Source organism: Dipodomys ordii, unplaced genomic scaffold (genome assembly GCF_000151885.1).
Source record: "Dipodomys ordii isolate 6190 unplaced genomic scaffold, Dord_2.0 Scaffold9, whole genome shotgun sequence".
NCBI lineage: Eukaryota > Metazoa > Chordata > Mammalia > Rodentia > Heteromyidae > Dipodomys > Dipodomys ordii.
The window spans coordinates 8,591,762-8,607,825 of record NW_012267225.1 but is presented as its reverse complement, the minus strand read 5'-3'; positions in this window follow the sequence as shown (position 1 = coordinate 8,607,825).

Sequence of the window (16,064 nt, the reverse complement as noted above, 5' to 3'; positions counted from 1 at the left end):
ACCGCATAAAATGTATTGCTGCATGTTTATCAATATATTAAAAAAAGAAATTCAGAATCAGATACCTTTTATAAATTTAAAGAGAAATTTCAAAGATATACTGAGTCAGAGCGGAGGCAGTTTTGAGTGATATTGACTTTATATAGATGTGATATGTTAGTAGCTCTGTAGAGTGTTCTTCCAGCTATGGGAAGAGTTACCTAAGCCCTTCTGAAAGCTGACCTTTTTTAATTATTTGAGATGGTGAGATTTGAAGTATAATGGTTTAAGTGTGGTTTCAATATATTAACCTGATATAAACTTTACATAATGTACACATTTGTAGAAACAATATATTATCCCTTATATATACTCCTTTCTGGTTTTGTCAATTATACTAAATTTAATTAAACAAATGTTAACTTCATCCAATCACTAGGATTTATTGGAACCTAAGATACACAGAAAATCTTTGATGGATAGAAATGCAAAAAATAAAATCAGTATCTAGCCAGTCATGTATATATACCTGTAATCCCAGACATCAGGATGCTAAGAAAAGAGTATCATAAGTTTGAAGCCAGTCTATTCTAGACAGAAAACATTCAACTAAAACAAAAAAAAAATCTACAGTTACAATTACTATGTTGAAGGATAAGTTAAGGAGAAAAGTAAGTACAAATTAGGAAGGATGACTAATGTTGCCTTTTAAAGATCCAGTGTGGAAGGACTGGTAGACACCAAGGTAGGCTGACAGGCACCATGTAACAGGTATATGACAAATGAGAACAGGAAAGACTGTAGCAACACCTGAAAAACAGTGGGAAACCATTAAGAATTTGAATTGAGCATTGGTATGCTAAGATCTAATCAGTGAGTAAGAAAAACACCACACCTGGGTTATTCTAAAGAATAATTATTCAGAATCAGTGGATTAAATTGGCTTGAATTATATTGCACATATGCTATCTTAAAGCACTGGCTATGAAAACACATTTTTATCACTTATAACAGCAATTCATTGGAACAAATTTCAACATTTCCTTAAGGTTAGATTTATATAACTTTTTTTAAAGTATTATATAATTAGAATAAAATATCTACCCATGTAATTGTAACCCCTCTGTACAGTATGTTCACAATAAAAATAAATAAATAAATAAAATATCTTACCTGACACCAAAGCCTAGCTGGCTCCTCTTTACGTCAATGATATGTGTTACATGAATTATTTTCCCTTAAGATTTTGTCTGCGAGAGCCTTAGGTCACTACTTTCAAAGTGGGCATTAGTAACATGTCTCTTCTCCTAGAAACCTTTTTTGTTCTCTTATTTGTGTCCTGACTTGTGCATGAGACATTTTCACTACATTTCTGAAGAGTTGTTTGTCTGTAATAAATATTACACCATAAGCATTTTTTCTCCCTTCTGCATAGGATAAGCCAAAAAAATATAAAACTCACTTATAGATGATAAGTATGCTTTAACATGTATGAAGGAGAAACTTCCTTTGCCATTACCAAATGTCATAAACAGAGTGAGAAATAAAGATGAAAAGCTTTAGTTAAATAAGACATGATGTGTCAAGTAGTTACAATGATATATTTTTAAATTCTTCTTCCTTGTATTTTTTATTTCCTTTAAGCAGTTGCACAAAGGAAGTTCCAAGGAGCAGTTTATGAATACATTGCATCTTGATCTGTTGTCACCCCTGCAATAGTTTCACCCTTTTTCAACCTACTCTTCCATTTCCTATCTTAATTTTGTGGTATATATAATGAATTTTTTACTACAATCTCCCTCTCTTCTCACTTTCATTCTCTACCCCTCGCCTCTTGACTCCCATTCTCTTCTTGCATGTACTCCTTTCTTAGTGCTTATTTTGTTGAGGTTTGACCTAGTCTTTCTTTAAAAACATGGTATTTGATCTCTCCATAGAGTCTATGGACCAGCTTATGGACCAGCCCAGATGCCCCTCAATGGAAGAATGGGTCAAGAAAATGTGGTAGACATACACAATATAATTTTACTCATCCATTAAAAAAAATAATATTGTAACATTCAGAAATGGAAAGACTTGGAAAAATTAAGTGAAGTAAGCCAGACTCAGAGAAACAAAGGTTGCGTGGTTTCCCTCATTTGTGGTAGATAGAAATCTATTAGAAAACACATTGGGGTGGTATGCAAGTGATTACAAAGGAATTAACTGAAGTATAATAGAATTCCTCTTTCTACTAAAGGAAAAAAATCAGCAGGTTAAAAGAATAAATTCCTTCTTATACTCTTTCATTGCGCTCTAAACACATAGTAAAAATAACCAGAATTTTTTTTCATTAAATGAAATAGGGCAAATAAAAATGAGATTAATATCTTCTTAGCCAAAAGTGCAACCAAATTGCAAAGAGACAAAAATTATGTTTTAAAACCCCTGTATAAACATGGAAAATAAATAAAAATAAAAACTAAAATCAAAAACAAAACAAAGAGACAAGGAGATAGTAACTATGAAACTAGAAATAAGATGTGAAACAATGTTGAAAAAATATTGAGTTAAGAGAGTTATGTCTCCTACTTGTGTTGGAGATAGGGTAAAGAAAAACCACATGACATAAGCTGAATTCCCCAAGCCATGCCAAACTACATGTGATTTCCCATCTACAAAGTAGCTTTATAAAGCTTTGCCAGACAGAAATTGCAGTCCTGCCTCCTCCCAGTACTTTTGGTCTTGGCTCCCTGCACTGGGAATATGTATGTGGCACTCCCTGGGTATTTACTGAACTAGTGCACAACCACCACAAGGCCCTGGTTCTGGCTTGCTTCTGAAATATAGAAGACCAGTTGAAGAAAATAAAACCATTATTAGGTAACAGTGAATGCAATATTTACACAAAAGAAGAATTTCAGTCCAAAATCCTAAAATGCATGATGGAAACTTAATGAAAACAGCTAAAGCCTAAGTACACCTGAGCATAACTCCCTTCAATAATAAAGGTTTTAAGTTGTCTTTCAACAAAAGCCTCCAAGCCTACTACTAATTATTTTTACAGTTTGGAATCAGCTTTTTCAAAAATGGACATGCATTGAACAAGCCACCTCCATCTAGCCAACTATACTATAAACTCTCAATACCCCTTGGGAGAACTTAACTGCCTTTCTACAAAAAGAAACAAGTATTCTTGAAGAGGTGTGCCAACAGTAAAGTTTTCCCTTCTCCTGTTCTCCAAACTCCCCTGCCACCACTGATCCATAAATAAGCCTGAACTAATAGCTCCTGACCTTTTCTTTTTGCAAAACACTAATGCCAGACCACTGGCTTCTCTGTGCCTTGGACAGAAAGTCCTTGCTCTGTAACTAAAACTAAGGATAATCAGAAACTAGGAGAATTCTTTCTCCTTGTATATAATTAACCAGTATGGAAACTATTAGCTGAGCGATGGTGGCTCACACCTGGAATCATAATTAATCAGGAGACTGAGTAGCTGAAAAGTTGGTGAGCCTCTTATCTTCAATTAATCAGCAAAAAGCCGGAAGGGGAACAGAGTGCCAACCTTGAAGAAAAAGCCAAGCAAGAGTGCAAGCCACAGTACCAGAATGGAAGAAAGGAAGAGAACAGAGGGGAAGGGAAGGAAAGGAAAGGGAAAGGGAAGGAAAGGGAGAAAGAGAAAAAGGGAGATTAAAAATAAAACAAGTCAGATAGCAATGGCTCACACCTGTAATCCTAGCTACTCAGGAGGCTAAGACCTGAGGATCACAGTATGAAGCCAGCCATGGTAGGTAAGTCCATGAGACTCTTTTTTTTTTTTTTCAAGTGGTGATTCATGCATCTTTTTTTTTATTGTGAAAATACCATACAGAGGGGTTACAATTACATGGGCAAGATAATGAGTACATGTCTTATCAAGCATTGTAGCCTCCTCCTTTGTTTCCCCTTCCTATGAGACTCTTATCTCCAGTAAACCACCAAAAGCTAGAAGTGGAGTTGTGGCTCAAGTTGTAGAGTGCTAGCCTTGAACACCAAAGCTCAGTGACAATGTCCAGAGTTCAAGTCCCAGGAATGGTTAAAAAAAAAAAACAGAAAAAGCATTAAGTAAATATTATATTATACAAGGACAGAGGAAGCCTCCAAAGGAAAGAAAAATAAAGAATTTTTTTGCCAACCTAAATATCTGAACATTAAAGGATGTTGAAAGGATGGTCTACTTATAATCAGTCACTACACACATGTACATGGAAAACCACAGGTTCCTCAAGTCCATTAACTTGAAAATGGTATCTTTTTCATTCATTTTAAATAATTTAATACAAAATTTTCACCTCAGTCTTCAAATGTACAATAATCACAATGAAAATATTTATAAAACAGTTTTTCTATACCTAGAGATATTAACCATTCAGAATATTGATAAAAGTAACCTGTTTAATTTCAATATTTTTAATATATTTAATCACTTGTAAATATATTGTATATTTAAAAGAATGCCCTTTTATTTATATTTCATAAAAACAATATTTTCAAATCTCCAGTTATTTTTACCATTCTGATCCTTATTGAATTGCAATTAATTTTGGTATGTTTTGTGTACCCTAACACTTCCAATTGAGGTGAAAGGAAGCCCTGTTTTATCACTGTATGGTCTTCTTCTTAAAAGTGTATCCAAAGTATTTGATTTTGCTTGTATATGCATTTATATGAATTGGGGGAGGGGAAGGGAACAACAAAATGGTGAGAAAAAGGACAAAGGGCAAACCAATGCAACAGCAATACTCACAAGACAATATGGTGGAAATGAACTTTACAACTTGGGGGGATGAGGCTGAGGGGGAGCAGAAAGTAGAAGAAAAATGAGGGAGGAGATAACAATGTTTGATGAGAAATATACTCATTACTTTATATATGTAACTGTAACCCCTCTGTACATCATCTTGACAATAAAATTAAATTTTTTTTAATGGAAAAAGAAAAAAAATCAACCCTAAAAAAGGAGGCCAAAATCAAAATGTCCTGAGTTTGGAGAAAAATTACAGAATATTAAAGAAAAAGAAATGTGAAAAGTTTCTAGAGAGGAATTTTAGGTTAATAAAATGGAAATAACAAGCCAGGCCCAGGCTCATGCCTGTAATCCTAGTTACTTGGGAAGCTGAGATTTGAGGATCACAGTTCAAAGCCAGCAGGGGCAAGAAATTCTTGACTCTATCTCCAAATAACTCCCAGAAAACCAGATGTGGTACTGTAGCTCAAAGTGATAGAGAGCTGTCCTTGAGCAAAAGAGCCAATTCAAGATCCAGAAATTAAAAAAAAATGGTGGGGGTGAGGAGAAATACAATTCAAAACTACCTATTTTTAAATAGTAACTATAAAAACAAAACAATAATGGAATTATTTAGTCAGGCAGTTGAGGGCTGAAGGATAAGGAAGGTCAGATTACATTCGTGGCCCGGCGTTGGTGGCTCATACCTGTAATCCTAGCTACTCAGGAGGCTGAGATCTGAGGATTGTGGTTCAAAGTCAACCCAGACAAGAAAGTCCATGAGATTCATCTCCAACCAACCACCAGAAAAACCAAAGTAGTACTATGGCTCAAATGGTAAAGCACTAGCCTTGAGCTGAAGAGCTGAGGGACAGTGCCCAGGCCCAGAGTTCAAGACCCACGACCAACAAACAAAAAAAAATTACATTCATATACTCAATAAAATATCAAGATTCTGGTTATAACAAAAATAAAATTGATCACTATGGACTTCAAAATGTAAATCAAGGAATCAAATACTCATGAAAAACTCACGAAAGCAATCTAATGATTGCTTTCAAGACAAGGAATAGTGAGTATAATATTGGTTTTTAAGAAGGACAAGTAAATGAAACAAATATTTAAAGTTTGGAACAGTAGTAGTACATTTAAATCAATAGGCTAATGTAAAATGTCATAAAAGATCTAAAATGCAAGCATATGGATTATTGGGGGAATAAAAGAGCTATAAATTGACATTAAGCTTCCTTAAGTATGCACTGTAAAATGTACAGGTGAATGAAATAGTTGAAATAACCATTCTATTTAACTAAATATATACTTTAAAAAACTATTTATATATTATTAGAAACTTTATAGAGTATAACTTCTAAATCTAGAGTTAGAAAATAAAAAAATCAATTGTAATAATAAAATCTAATCATCCAAAAGGAAAGCAAGAAAAGCATTTTTAAAGTAGGATAGAAAGAAAAAAAATGAATGATGGAAATATAACCAGATACGTGAATAAGCACAGGTGAAATAGTATTATGTGAAGATTATATATCCAAATCATGAAATATAGAAACATAAGCTAAATCATGACAAGGAAAGTGTAACAAAAGAGAAATAAAATATTTAAAAATGCAGCAATAGTAATGAAAAGAGACTTGACATCTATAATATCTAGAAAAATACACTTCAAATCAAAAGCCACTATTAGAGCTGTGGCTACACATGATGCAATTTTAGCTAGAGGAGGAAATAAAGTTTAAAAACAAAATGAAGTCTTCAAAATGCTTAAAATAGTAACTGCTATGTCTAAAAGAAGCAATTGAGAAATCCATTGTCATTCAGGAAGACATCATGTCATGCCTCTTATTGATTGTGAAATTAGAGAATAATGACTTCTTTTAGAAACAGATTTGATTACTAGTACCAGAATCCTGTATCTTATGAGAAAATGAATATATTTCTGATGAATAGTTGGACAATACTGAAACTGATCACATTATGTCATTATGCAACCCTCTATTATTTCAAAAATAATACTATGAAAGATTGCACTGTCTTACAGCACTGTAATTTAGAATCTTGTGCTTGCAAACCAAGTATTCTGTTTTTTGAAGCATGCCCCAGGGCACGTGAGATAAAAAAATTAATACTCCTTAAAACACAATGGGAAAATTCATTATACAATACAATAGTTTGAGCTAAAAGAAAAAACTAAATTCTTTTCAAATAATAAGAAATGAAAATAAGTATTTATTGTGGGATGCAGCTAAAATATATTCAGAGTAAGGGATATTCAGATAATTATAACTGAAATTATTTTTATTTAAGTTTAGAAACATAGCAAAACAAACTCAGGGAGAATAAAAGAACACACCCAATAATCATACACATAGGAAGAAATGTAAGAAATAATATGATTAAAAAACAAACGTGTGTGTGTGTGTGTGTGTGTGTGTGTGCACGCATGTGCACGCACCAGCCATGGGGCTTGAACTCAGGGCTAGGCATTGTCTTTGAGCTTTTGTGCTCAAGACTATCACTGTATCACTTGAGCCACAGTTCCACTTCCAGATTTTCTGGTTGTTAATTTGAGATAAGACTCTCACAGACTTTCCTGTCTTGACCGGCTTCAAACAAGATCCTCAGATCTCAGCCTCCTGATTACCTAGGATTATTAACATGAACCACTGGCACCCAGCCTAAAAATTATTTGAAAAGAAATTTGCAAAATTTTAAGATACAGTAAGCAAAAAAGAGAAAGTGAATCCATTTAAAAAGAATGAATGGAAAATTATAGATGTATATACAATTTTTTAATCTGAATATTTTTGTTTGCTGTGCATAAAGCCACTCATGGGCTTCTTTGTCAACTCTGTTCCTGTTCTCTACCTGGCTGGTCTTGGCAGGGTTGCTCATGTATCTGCTGTTGGTAGTAGCCAAGTCTAGCTAATCCAAGCTGCCTAATCTTGGAGGCCTCAACTCTATTCTGCATTTCATATCATTCCAGTAAGTTAGATCTGACATAATTCAATGACAGTGTTATTTTCAAAAAAAAAAAATTGCCAAAATGTATAAAGGTATTTTCAAACTTCTGCTGCCACCTGTCGGCCAAAATGCCAAGGAAATTTGGTTTGAACCAAAATGCCAAGGAAATGTATGTAGCTTCTTTGAATATTTGGGATCACATATTCTGAAAATTTAAATGAAATAGAAAAAAAACTCCTAGAAAAAAATATCAGTGATGAGCTGGGAAGGTGGCTCAGTGGTAGAGCGCTTGCCTTGCATGCGTGAGGCCCTGGGTTCAATTCCTCAGCACCACATAAGTAAAAAGAAACAAGCCGGAAGTGGCACTGTGGCTCAAGTGGTAGAGCGCTCGCCTTGAGCTGAAGAGCTGAGGGACAGCGCCCAGGCCCAGAATTCAGTCCCTACGACTGGACCAAAAAAAAAAATATGTGTATATATATATATATATATATATATATGTATATATATACATATATATATATCAATGACTAAAACTGATACAAAGAAACAGCTCTTTAAATAATTCTATAACCTTTAGATAAACTGAATGACAGTTCAAGATGTCTCTACAAAGAAAACATCAGAGCTAAACCCTTAAATAAGTCTAGCTGGGTGCTGGTGGCTTGTGCCTATAATTCTAGTTATTCAAGGGGCTGAGATGTAAAAATCATAGATCAAAAACAGCCCATGCCAGAAAGTCCATGAGATTTTTATCTCCAATTAACCATCAAAACACCAGAAGTGCAGCTCTGGCTCAAGCAGTAGAGTAAAAAGCTCAAGCCCTGAATTCAGCTTCTAGTACTGGCACATACACACACACACACACACACACACACACACACACACACACACACAAATGTAACTCTAAAAGACTTTTTCAAGATTCTGATAATTCTATATGCATACTTATGCATCCCAATAATTTTTTTTAAAAACTAGAGGATAGTTTGAATACTCTATGCATTGACAATCATTATAACAACAAAACTTCAGAAAATGAAACACCTGGCTGTATTGGAATGTCTCTCTGTAAAAGGCTTAGCCCACCGTGTGGAGCTGTTGGGAGATGGTACAGACTACAAGGTAGAATCTAGTGCGAGGTCTTCTGGTCCCTGGGGATGTGAAGTGGATGTGAGCCCCCAGTCTCTTCCTCCTTCTCCCTTTTCTTACGTTTTATTCATGAAGTGAGAAACTTCCTTCCACCACATGCTCCCTGCAAACTTGCCACAAATCCAAAAGCAATGTGAGCCAATCACCCATGAACTGAAACCACAAGACTGTACAGAAAAGCACACTTTTTATCAGTTTATTATCTCAATACGTTGTAGGAATGGCTAATCTCATTGATAAAAAGACTAAGAAATTATAAAGAAATCTTGGCAAATCGGTTCCTCAGGATTAGCTGCCCACCACAGTCATAAGGCACCTGCTCAGGCTGCTGTCAGCCTAGCCTATCCTGGAATGTGCTGCAGAGCCTTGGCCTAGCCTGGAGGCAAGTACTGAGGAAAGTCTATCTGTGATAAGTATGTGGGAAAAACTTGACTTTGGCCATGGAAGTGGGAAAGAAAAGAAATCAGAGTTGCTCCTAACAGGTGACAGCTAGCTCAAGACTGATGTACCAAAAATAAAAACAAAAACAGTTATTCCAACACAAAGACAGAAAAGGAAAAGAGGGAAACTATTATTTTTTAGAAAGAAGAAAAGCTACTCTCAAGAGACGAAAATAAAAATTGAAAATTAGTTTGAAAAAGATTTGTCGGTCATGGGGCTTGAACTCTGGGCTTGGGCGCTGTCCTTGCACTCTTCAGCTCAAGGCGAGCACTCTACCACTTGAGCCACAGCACCACTTCCTGAGAAAGATTTTTAACAAGAGATTAAAATGCGAAAAATAAAGCCAAAGGGTATTTTTTCTATCTTAGGCTCATCAACAATTACCTCCCAAAAAGAACTGAGTAAGCACTACATGAAGACAAGAGAAGATAGTCCTTTCAAAATTCATAAGATAATGGCAGAGAAAGAACCTTTCCATTTTATTGATTAATATTATTAATCAAGAGACTCCATCATCATTAGGAGCCAATGGAATTTGCAATAAAAAAAAAGATCCAGAACAATAAATTAACATTGAATAGAAGAGCCAAAACATAACGTAACTAATGGGCCCTAATGCTTTTGTTAATAAGAAACCAGAGATCAGTTATTGCAAAGAAACAAGGCAACTTTAGTTCAAAAATAATTCTAAAAATATGCTAAACTTTCATTTGAACAACTAAGACAATCAGTTATCCATGAAGAGAAGAAGAGGGAAAAAATGCAGTCAAGAGTCCAATGTATATTAAGGGAAAGGCTAGGTAAGGTAGGGATGCTTAAGAATGTTGAAAGGGGTGATATTGATCAAAATGCACTGAATTCATAAACTGCTTTGTTAAATGGCAACTCCTTTGTACAGCTATTTAAAGATCATTTTTAAAATGTAAAAATAAAATAAAATGAAAGTTATTTTTAAAGTAACATAAAAATCTTCACAGTCTCCTACTTAACTTTAGCCAGATCTTGCCCTAAATACAAACTATGTTCTAAGTCCAAATCATCCTATGTTCTGATTTTCATCTAAGTGTTTTATTTCTATTCATCTCATTGGCGACTACATTTTTTTTTTTTTTTGTCGCTCATGGGCCTTGACTCTGGGTCTGAGTGCTGTCCCTCAGCTCTTCAGCTCAAGGAAAGCATTCTACCACTTGAGCTACAGTGCCACTTCCAGTTTTCTGGTGGTTTACTGGAGATAAGAGTTTCACAGAGTTTCCTGCCCGGGCTGGCTTTGAACCTCGATCCTCAGATCTCAGCCTCCTGAGTAGCTAGGATTACAGGTGTGAGCCACCGGCGCCTGGCTTACTTTTCATTATTTTAGTTCTTTGAATCCTTGGGCCATCACTCACTAACAATGTTCTGGTTTACAAAATTTAATGTCTATCATCATTGGACTCCATTCTCATTCAAGTGTCCATTTTATCACTAATAATTTTACCTTTTGCTAATTGTTCTATATTTCTTTATTTGTATTAAAATTCAAGAATCACAAAATTATGTATATATACTGTATATATTATCAGTTGGAATCTCAGAAATTCTCAGGCATAATTTCCAGGTTCATAATTAAGACATGAACTGACTCTCCTTTTTACCCAGTTTAAAAGTTAGAGACTTGCATGAACTGATGCCCAATATCTCTGACGTCATAAGCATCACTACCCACCTTCTTCATGCCAGGCAGTCAGGCCTCCCCATTATTTCACCGAATAGCAGATGTCTGTCTTTCTGGAAACTATTGTCCTTAAGTTTCATTTTTTCTGGAACTCTCCTCCTGCAGGTTTCTGAACATGTAACTCCTGAACACTCTTTAAGACTGAGTCCTCTTTTCTCCTGGAAAAGACTAATCTTTACCAGTCAGGCTTAACTTCATTTTACAATAGAAATTCACACTTTGCCTCTCTTAGATTAATTCAGTTTGTCTTTTGCCATAGTGCTTACCACCTATGAACCCATCAAACCTATTATTCTCATGTTAGATGCTTCCTTCATTTAACTTTATCCACAAAGGCAGGAATTTTGCTCTTGTTTTGTGTGGTATGAGTTTAAACTCAATGCTTAAAATGTGCTAGGCAGATGCTCTACCACTTGAGCCAAACTTCCAGACATTTTTGAAATGGGGGCCTTACTTTATACCTGGACTGGCTTGGACTGTGATCCTTCTACTTATGGTTCTTGCCTTAGATGGGATGATAGACATAGACCAGCTGGAGGACCATCCCTTGCCCTGACAGAATCTGCCAAGCTGGGGAACCGAGTTTTGCGCCACACCCAGTAGCAACCAGAGGCCAGAGGACTGGTCTTCCCCGCACAGGATCTGCCACGCCAGTGCACCTGCCTTCCAGCTCCTGTAGGAAAACAGGATATATGGCAATATGGCCAGCACGCCCCCATTGGGAAGCATTGGCCTGGAGGGAGCCACTGAAATCCCTGCACTATCTGGAAATGCGATTTGTGTGAGCACGCTGACAGGGGCGGAGCATGAACACGTACATAAGAGGAGGCAGCACAGGCAGTGGACCAAGCACCAGCCACTGGAGAGGAGAGAAAGAATCCCAGGCCAAGGCATAGTCACCGCCCCCACACACACACAACACACACACACATACACACTTCATTGTCCACTACAGAACAAAGTTCTTTTCAGCTCACACACTGCCAACCGACCAGGGACACAACTTGGGTGGGTGGGGGTCGGTGGTCCAGGGCAAACCAACCCAGAACCAAACGAAGGCTGCCATTTATCAACCAAAAACAATCCAAGCTCAGATTCAATTCTTGATAATCCTTGGCCCCTGATGCATATGAAACAGCAAAAAATTACAAGATTCACGAACAGTCAAGACAGGAAACCAACCCCAAGAGCCAGCAGCAACCCAGGAAAGAAGTCCAGGGAGCGCAAAGAAATGGAGGACAAAAGTTCAACTTAAAAGGTGATGAAGGAAATGGCCAAAGAAATAAAAGGAGAGATACAACAGCAATTTCAAGAATACAACTAGCAAAGGCACTTCAAGACCTAATAAAAGGGATGCAGTCAAGAGTAGACACAGTACATACCTTGTTAAAAGATGAAATTAACACTTTGAGAACTGATACAGAAGCTATAAATGGTTCAATTTCCACAATGGAAACCATAGGTAACAGAATAAACAAGAAGGAAAATGGAAATAAGGAACTGAAGCCAAAACTCAGCAGCTGAAGAAAAAAAGTCACAGATTTGGAAAAAACACTCAGAACTTAGCAAAGAGAAATCCAAGAACAGGCAGATAATGACAAGAAGTTCAATCTTCATGTAATTGGGATTGATAAGGGAGAGAAATACCAGGATAGAGGGATGCAACAGTTATTCAACAAGGATATTACTGAAAATTTCCCCAATCTTAAAAGATAAAATCTTACCTATATAAAGAAGCATACAGAACACTTAGCAAACAGGATGCTAGGAGGAACACTCTAGACACATCATAGTAAAAATACTAGGTTTGAGTAGCAAAGAGATGATCTAAAATTCTGCAGAATCAAAGGAGCTATACTACAATGGAAATAAAATCAGAATTACTGGGTACCTCGCCACACAAATCCTCAAAGCAAGGAAATACTGGAAAAGTACTATCCAAGCCCTGAGAACCAACAACTGTCAACCCAGACTGGTATATCCAGCGAAGCTGGCATTCACATTTGATGGAGAAACTAAAATTTTTAATTTATACTATTCAAGCTTTGACATGTCTCCCTATCACTTCTATGATGTCTATTTTCTGGGTTTCTTCGATTATTGGCTGGAACTGTTTAACCATTTTCCTGGATATGCCATCACTTTTATTTAAAAACTAAGCTCACTGTTGTTGTAGTTCATGTGGTATTCCTTAAAGAACCATGGCCATAACCAAACCCAACACCTCGCTGGATATTACAGACAAACTGAGGCATGCAAAGCTGCAGCTTAACAACCTGAACTGTAGAGATGAAGCAATGGTCTGTTTTGCAGTTCACATTTCTTGACCTCTGCCACAGCAGTAGCTATTGTTCTGGAGAATGATAGAGTCCTTCACATGTGTTCCTTATTTATTATGGTATTTTAGCTCAGGACAGAACATTAGAAAAGCAAGGGAGTCTAAGTGTATTTACAAAGGGACATAGAAAAAAACTTTTCCCTATGAGCTTTTGGCAAACCAACTTGAAACTGCACTAGGAAAATTTGATAGTTTCTAATCCATCCTCCTGAGCCTGCCACTATCTTGATCTTTCTTCACCTTACTGAAGAGAGCTGGGAGAGTACAGGAAATCCAAGGATTTATTATACCAACAGTCATTGCTATGTACTCAAAATAGGGAGAAATACTATCCATCTATAAAAAAATGGTAAATGCATTTTAAATTAATTGCAGCAAGTGGTAAAAATGTAGCATTTATTTTAAAGAGATAAAATGAACACCTACTTTATGTTACTTGTAATTGAGTGTGTTGACATTTTTAGGCTGGTAAAACAAGTCTGATGCTTCCAATGCAAGACCATTTGGGAGAGAACATTTTTCATTTTCTCCATCTCTGTTCTTAAGTGCAACCCATCTGATATTAATTGCAATAAGGATTTAACATACTCTTAAAAACCAATATGCCAAGACACACCCAGGAGGCTCATACTTAAAATCTGAGCTATTCAGGAGCTTCAGATTTGAATATTATGGTTTGAACCCACCCAGGGCAGACGAGCCCATAAGACTCCTATCTCCAATTAACAAGAAAAATCTGGAAGTGGAGCTGTGGCTCAAGTGTTGAGTGTCAGCTTTGAACAAAAATGCTAAGGGACAGCTCACAGGCCCTGAGTTCAACTCTAGTAAGGACACAAATAATAATATAGTAACAGTAATAGTAGTAGTAATAGCAGCAGCAGCGGTAATAGTAAATAATAACTACATATATCCTTGTATCTCAAATCTCGTAAGATTATCTTAGTATTTCTATGCATAGGTAAAGCACTTGTGACAAACACCTTGAATTTATGAAGGGGACTATTTTATCCACATCATAGAACTAACAAATTTTCATAATCTGATCACAAATCATTCAGCTTTTTCTTCAGCATTCTCATTCCTGTATCCCAAAGGCAGAACTGAGGCAGACATGTATTACTTTTCCACACTTGTTTTATTTAGTACACGGTCCTTATTAACAGTTGCAGCACAACTTCATATTGCAATTCAAGCAAAACCAAAGAAGTGAAGAAATTTTCAAAACAGCTTATTTTTTGCCTTTACTAATATCCCCACTTTGTTATCTGCTGTACTGCTTGGCCTCTGAAGAAGAACTGTGTTATAGGAAATAAACATCGATGAATGCTACTTACTCTAGTATACACTGATAAGAGAATAAAATGGCCAAACAAGTAGGAATATGCCTTTTAAAAGTAACTACAACAAAACCAGCAAAAGGCAAGATAGATAGGTAATGATACCTTAGAAATAGTCTACAATATAAAGCTTTGTATTTTAACTGGCTACTTTAAGTAGAACTACTTTTTTAAAAACTCAACTCAGTTCTATTTAAAGTAGCCAGTTGAACAGTTTTTTCTTCAAATCTGGTATTTTTAACAGTGAAATTATTTCACATACTCACTTGCACTTTAAATATCTTGCATAATAAACTACAACTTAAAACATAATTTGCTGCCAGGCACCAATGGCTCACGCCTGAAACCCTAGTTATCTGGAGGCTGAAATCTGAGGATCACAGTTCAAAGCCAGCCTGGGAAGAAAATCCTGTGAGACTCTTATCTCCAATAAACCACTAGAAAACCAGACATGGTGCTGTGGCTCAAGAGGTAGAGTGCTTCAGAATTATTTTCCAAGTCAGTTCTCTGCATTCCTTTTAGATGACCACCTGTGGTATTAGCCCCCAAGGCGACCATTTATAACACTTTTGTTAGGATTAAGTGTCCTCATCTAATTTGTTCTGACTATGTAACACTTTTGTTAGGTTTAATTTCTCAGTCTGGTTATGTGGAGTTTTTTTTTACATTTTTACTTTAAAAACTTTCTGTAAGCTCAAATCCGGGCTGCAGGTCTTTAAGACAGAAGTCTACCTACAGTTGCTGGCTTTCTAATAAAGACTCCCAATTCAACCTCTTAAAGTATGGCTTCTCCATAGCTTGATGATCAAATGCCCATACAACGATAAAGGCCTGAATTCACACACACACACACACACACACACACACAAATTGACTTTTTTTCTTCAATAATTTTATTCTGTTTTAGAAAAATTGACTTCCTTTAAAAAAGCATTTAAGCTAGCAATTCTTTGTGGATGCTTATATATATACATATATATATTTCTCTCTTTTTGGTTAAAATTGTACAGATTACAACTGGCATCATTATATTTTTAATACTGGGGATTACACTCAGTGTATTGTGCTTGCTAGGCAAATGTTTTACCACTAGTGTCATGCCCTACCTTTCCTGAGTTTGTTTAACATAGGGTCTCTTTCTATTGACATAAGGTCTCTCTGTCTTTGATTGTAATTAGCTGTGATTATATATACATGTAATCATGTAATAATTTGTGATTAAATTCTTATGCATATAGTTCAGAAGTTGGTGTTTCAAAATCTTCATTTATCTTCACAATTTCATTAAATAAGACACAGTTCTGAAACTTTGGCTAGGAATTATAATTATTTCACTCTGCAGAAACTACAGTCAGGTGAATACTAATGGAGCCAAAGAGAGAT